The sequence below is a fragment of the Monodelphis domestica genome, chromosome 7, assembly GCF_027887165.1.
Source record: "Monodelphis domestica isolate mMonDom1 chromosome 7, mMonDom1.pri, whole genome shotgun sequence".
Taxonomy (NCBI): Eukaryota; Metazoa; Chordata; class Mammalia; order Didelphimorphia; family Didelphidae; genus Monodelphis; species Monodelphis domestica.
Genome location: NC_077233.1, coordinates 266,046,901 through 266,053,322, shown reverse-complemented (window position 1 = coordinate 266,053,322; position 6,422 = coordinate 266,046,901).

The following is a 6,422-nucleotide window of genomic DNA, read 5'->3' as shown; positions in this document are numbered from 1 at the left end:
CATGTTTTGGCGTGTTCTTTTTGCATTCAACCTCATAATAATTTTTAGCCGAGGTGCTAACTCCTACTCTGTCCTCCACCTACTGGCAGTGCTCTAATTAACAATCCTTTTGCTTAAGAGAAGACTAGCTCTCCTTGGTCAGCCAATAACAATAAGACTCCTTAGCTTTCCTCAGTTTGATGTCTCAGTCAATGGCCAAGAGACTCTTGTTTAACCTAGCTCCACTATTAGGTAATCTGAGCTCAGGTTAAGAACTAGTCTGTTCTTGGAATGCATGTTAGCAGCCTTCTGTTTGATTCTTCTCTGAAATGGTATCTTTTATTAAGTGTTTAACTATCAGATAGATAGATGGTCAGAAACCCATTTTAATTCTGAAATCTTATAATTTTCCTCCAAGTAGGCAAATGTCCCAAGAGTTCTGTTTCCTTACACTGAGAAGGATCTGGTAAGGAAGCTATTTTTAACTCTTCTTATCATGGTTCTCTATTCTATGGAATTAGCAATGACTGTGTTGGCAAGAGAAGGCTAAAAAGGCTGTTGGCTTTGGTTCTGTTTATTCCCACTAACATATCACAGTCTTGTCTCTCCATATAAATGAGTTAATTCTTCTGAGATACAATATTAGATTCTTCTGGGTAATAAAAATGCTGCCATTACTGGTAGTGATTTGTATTATTGCTATTATTCTTTATTTTCTTTGGAATTCTATCAGTGGCTTTGTTACACTGAGGAAAGAGGTTTGCCACTACTCTTTACTACTTCTTACCCTCTAGAGAAGCATTACTCCTTCCAGGATACTTTGTTTGGGAGTGATTTTCTTTTCAGCCACTCTGTCATCCTAGCTCTTCCTTTCAAGCCAGCTAGGAAGACAATTAAAAGGGGAAATAGTTGAGGTGCTACCTCCCATGTCAGTCCCTAGATCATCATACTCTACCTTCCTCTCCACTCAAATTGCTAACTTGTTTTTGTCTAGAAAAATCCAAGTGCTTATTTTCCCTTCCTCTTTGAGAAGTTGCCAAAAATTAATAAATAATTATCTTGAAATCAATAGGCAATAAGTGTCTTGTAAGTGCCAGGCACTGTGCTAAGTGCTATGGTTACAAAAAGAGGCAAAAAGTCCCTGTCCACAAGGAGATCATAATCTAATGAGGGGGATAAAAAAAAAAGCAAGCACATATTCAAAGCAAACTCTATTCAGCTATAGAGAAGAAACAATTAACAGGGAGAAGGCACTGTAATTAAGGGGGTTTAGGGAAGACTTTCTGTAGAAGGTGGGATTTTAGTCAAGACTTACAGGAATCCATGGAGGCCAGAAGTGGAAATGGAGGAGGGAGAGAGTTTCAGGCATGGAGTACAACCAGAGAAGAGGCTGAGAGATGAAGTGTCTCGTTTGAGGAACATTCAGGAGACCAGTGTCACTGGATCAAGGGATAACATGTAAGGAGACTGGAAAGATGAAAGAAGGCCAGGTGATGAAGAATTAGCTTTGAATGCCTAACAGAACATTTGGTATTAGATGCAAGTGGCAATAGGATGAAATTTCTTGTTTCAATGAAGGCTTTAGCCTAGAAAGTTGCTACAGTGAATAGATGTTGAAATTCTAAAATCTATTTTTTTTCTTTTTTCCTCCCAGATGCCACCTCCTTTACCTTTTTTTTTGCTACATTTGAATAATACAATGGTTCTTAAACTTTTTTGGTGTTAGGACTCCTTTTTAGATCTTAAAAATTGAAGACCTCTGTAATTTTTTGTTTAATGTGGATTATCTGTTATTAACAGATGTTAATGTTAATGTTAAAAAACATTATTAGACATTTAACAAAAAACATATTAGACATTTAAATTCCTTATTATTGTTATGAAAATAGTTTTAATCTTGCAGACCCCCAAAAGTACCATAAGGGGCCTTCAGGGTCACCTGGACCACACATTGAGAACCACTAGATCAATAGTTATAAAATGGTTAACCATATTTGTATTAGATAATTGACTTTTTTTAAATCACAAAAAAGAAGCAGAAAGCCAGCAATTATTAAGCAAAAGAGATCTGGGGAATAGACACACATATATTGAGAAAAAAAGAAAGAAGGACAAAAACAAAGGAGAGTAAAGTTTTACCAGTTCTGTTTTCATCAGTCTAAAAAATTAGTTTCATCAGTCTTTTTTAAAAGAAAATTCAGCATCTAAAATTATGCTTTTCTTACATGGTTTGCTCTTCTAGTTCTTATCTTGTAGCTCAGTGATTATTGCCTCATGATCAGTAGTTTCTGTCATTCTCTGGAATGTTTCTAAGGCCCAGTGCAGCATTGGAGTCCATTCTCATTAACTTTTGTACTGGTATTACATTATGATTTTATTCTTTCTTGTACCTTAATATAAGAGTACTAGCTTGTCAGTCAGAACTTAACCCTAGATTTGTTGCCAGGTAAGGGTAAATTGTAAAGAGATTGAGGAGGAAGAAGTCAGGGATTTCCATCTACACCAAAGTGTTATCCTCCAGAGTCCTTTAATATAATAATATTTATCCAGGGATTTTTAAGGTTTGCAAAGCTCTTAAATATATTATCTAATTTTATATTTACAATAATCCTGTGAAGTAGATGCTATTATATTCCCCATTTTACATAAGAGAAAACTGGATATTAAAAGATTGTTTAAAATGGGAGAAGTACATCAATATTGGGCAATGGCAAATGGTGATTCCATTTTCCAGATGGGGAAGAAAACAGATTCCATAAGCTATGGGAAAAAAAATTCTATTTCTGAATTGGATCACTGAAGTTTCTGGGTTTTATAACTGGTACCTTTTGCATAAGCCTTAATTAAAGGATGTTGATGTGACCTAGGAGTGAATGTGAAGGTCAGAGTTTATATGAAAGCTTTGGACAGGTGAGACAGTTGTTTTTTAACCCTTATCTTCTGTAAGTATCAATTCTTAGAAAGAAGAATGGAAAGCCCTAGCAATTGGAATTATTTATCCAGAATCACTCAATTAGAAGTATCTGAGGTCAGATTTGAATCTAGGTCTTGCTACCTAGCTCTTCCTGAGACATAGTTATTGTTTTTTAGTTTCTCTCTCTCCTTTCTCCATCCCTCCCTCCCTCTCTCTCTCTCTCTCTCTCTCTCTCTCTCTCTCTCTCTCTCTCTCTCTCTCTCCCACACACACAGAGTTTAGATGTAGTTTATAGCAGGTGATTTTAGTAAAACTTAAAATGTCTCATGTTGTCCTGGTGGAGAAAATGGAGAAATGTGGATTAGATAATGTGACGGTTGGATAGGTTCAGAACTGGATGGATAGTTAGACTTGAGGAGTGTTTGTTTATGGTTCACTGTCAACATGGTAGGAGGTCTCTAGTTGCTTTGTGATATTTACCATTTTTGTTAAAGACTTGGATAAAGACATAGGTGGCATTCTCATAAACTTGTGGGAACACAAAACTATGATTAATACCTAAAACACAAAAGAGCAGGATCCAAATAATGACAGGTTAGAGCATTAACTCTAACAAAATGAAATTCAATAGGAAGAAGTAGAATGTCTTGTTTTTGAGTATAAAAAAATGACTTCATAAGTGCAAGATTGGGGAATCATGGTTAGATGATACGACACTTTTTCTGAAAAAGATCTGGGAAGTTTGATGCCCTGAAAAAAATCAATAGTATCGTTCAGGGTGGCAGTCCAAAATGCTAATGTGATTTTGGTCTGTACAGTTTCACTATATCCTGCTCTCACCAGCCCTCCTTTGGTGTATTGTGCTCAATCTGGACATGATAGTTTAAGGACTGCAGAGTGGCCATAAAAGGGCAACCTGAATGTTGAATGAAAGGCTTTGAATCTATGTCATATGAAGATTGGTTGAAGGAACTAAATATGTTTAGCTTGGAGAAAAGAAGACTTGAGCGGTCTTAATAACTGTTTTCAAGTATATGAAAGACTGTCATGTGGAAGTGGGACTAAATTTGTTCTGTTTGGCTTCATAAGGCAAAATAAAGAGCAAAGGCTCCAAAAGAGCAAAGACAGCGCTTATGTATCCTCTGCTGGCCCTATTCCTGGCTACTAGACTTTAAAACAATACTATATCATCATGGAACTTCCCTCAGCATCTGAGACCTACCTCTTCACCATGGAACATTCAACTACCCTCCTGGCCTTCTCAAACTAAAATAGCCCTCAATAAGGCCATCGTCCTTCTCTCATTAGTGAGTTTCTCTTGGAGTCTCCATTCGGTGGAAGAGGCCAGACTAGTGTAACTTCATTCTCCTCCCAGTCCTGTTTTCTGAATTTTGATTTCAAAAGCATTTCCCCATGCCAGGTACTCATCATTGCCCCCTCTTTTCCTCACCTTCAACTTTTCATTTCTCTCTATTTGAATGTAAAACCTTGAGGTCATGAACTGTTTATCTTTTGGCTTGTATTTGTATCCCCATGGCTTAGCACAGTGCCTAGCCTAAAGTAGTATGTGCTTAAGAAATGTTTATTCCCTTCCTTCCTTTTTCTCTCTTTACCCATCCCCCAGCATGACTAGCACATTATTCTACACACAGAAGCTACTCAACAAATGCTTTCAAAATTAAAGAAGTCAGTCCTTTCCCTCCTAAAATAGCCAACACCAGCATGCATCCACTATATTTGCTATTTTAAATGCTTTAAAATGTTTCTCTCTCCTCCTTTTGTACAACTTATACACCACAGCTAATGACAAGGGAATAAATTAAAGTAGAAAGCTATTTATAATATATAGTATATTTATAGTATTCCCAGGTGTTACGTGTGTAGCACACATCCAAGTGTAGCACAGATCCAAGGTCAATGTTACCTTGAAAGGAAAAGACTTCAAGGAAGTTAGATTTCAAGATAGTGAATAGAGGCACAGAATGTTAAATATGGGTTTTTCAAACCTCTAATATTGAAGTGACAGAAACTCAGCAGGTGTTATATCTGATGTGCACCTTAAATTTTCTCAGAAAGCCTTCTTCATCACATACCCACCTAGTATTAGAAGGGTGACACTAGCAAACAGAGAAGTATCAACCATGTCTATGGAACATAAGATCACTGGGGAAGTAAATTAAGTGGGGAGGGGAAACATAAACAATCAAGATTTCCCTAGCTTTTGCACAATGGCTTGGTTTTTCAGGAGAGACACGGAGCTATGCCCACAATTAGTTTGTACTTTGATTTCAAAGAAGACCAGTGACATCATGAGTGATGTCTTGACTCACCCAAGAATTGGATTTAAGCAAGGCAGAATTGTGGGAAGTCATCAGCCTCACTCTTTCCAGCATCATCCAACTCCAGTGGCAAGACAAAAATCAGGATGATTGGTGAGGGCTCAGAATGCAGTGTATGACCTTGGCATCTTTGATGTTTGACCAAGATCTAAGTGTTCCACAACTCCTCAGCCACTTCCATGGCCACTGGAATTAATTGTTCTCATCTGCCCATTCTGCCAGGGGAAGCTTGGGGTAGACATCTTCCTAACTCATTGATGAATTTGAGTCCTATCTGCTATTTTCAACCTGCCACTGGAGTGTGGCAATGCTGTAACAGGTGAGAGTTGGGTGAGAAGTAGACACTAAAGATGAATGAATAGCCTTGGAAAAAAGCTTAGAAAACCCTCATATCAGAGGTGCTATTCCTCTCTGAACATCCCATACACCCTATCCACAATTCGAGAAGGTTCCTAAGAATCCTGACAATGCAATCTTCCCTTTCCAAATCATGGAATTTCCCCTGGGTATAATTTCTCTTCTCAAAGTCACTTGATCTGCTAAAAGGTCCCACAGAATATTGGCAGTAATGCTCACTCCTCTTTATTTCTCCCATAGGCTCATCTTTGCAATGCTCTCTTTACTGAGAATGATTGGTTGCTGTCCTTTGCTCTAGTGCTAACAAACAACTGCTTTCTTCTTTGCTTCTGCCTAAGGGTAAGGGAACTAAAAATTTCTTCCTCTTAGATCCCCTTCACTTCTTTCCTTCAGGAAAGTGATCAGGCATCCTTTGGGTCTCTCTCAAGAATTTCCTTAACCAGGGAGAGTGAAGTCTTTCTGAGAAAGATAAAGCTGTGTCTCTGATGTAATACCTGCTGCGGCTCTGTCCATTCAACATCAAGGTTTTGAAAAGACCATAAGTAATACTCTGGGCCTCAGTTCACCATCTTGAAATACTACCTCCTCCTTTAAGTCTTTTCCTTTTAGTTAAAATTAGCCTGAGATAGACCTATGTTACACTATAATACATTTTAACACATGAAAGTAATTTGGAATTACACATAAATATTACTCAACAGTTTGTGCCCTTTGACCAAGCTAGATTTGCACCCAAAAAAAAATCAAAGGAAAAGGAAACGGCCATTTATGAACAAAGAACACTTATAGCAGCTCTGTTTTTGTGGTGGTAAAAAACTGGAAAGTTAGAGGAT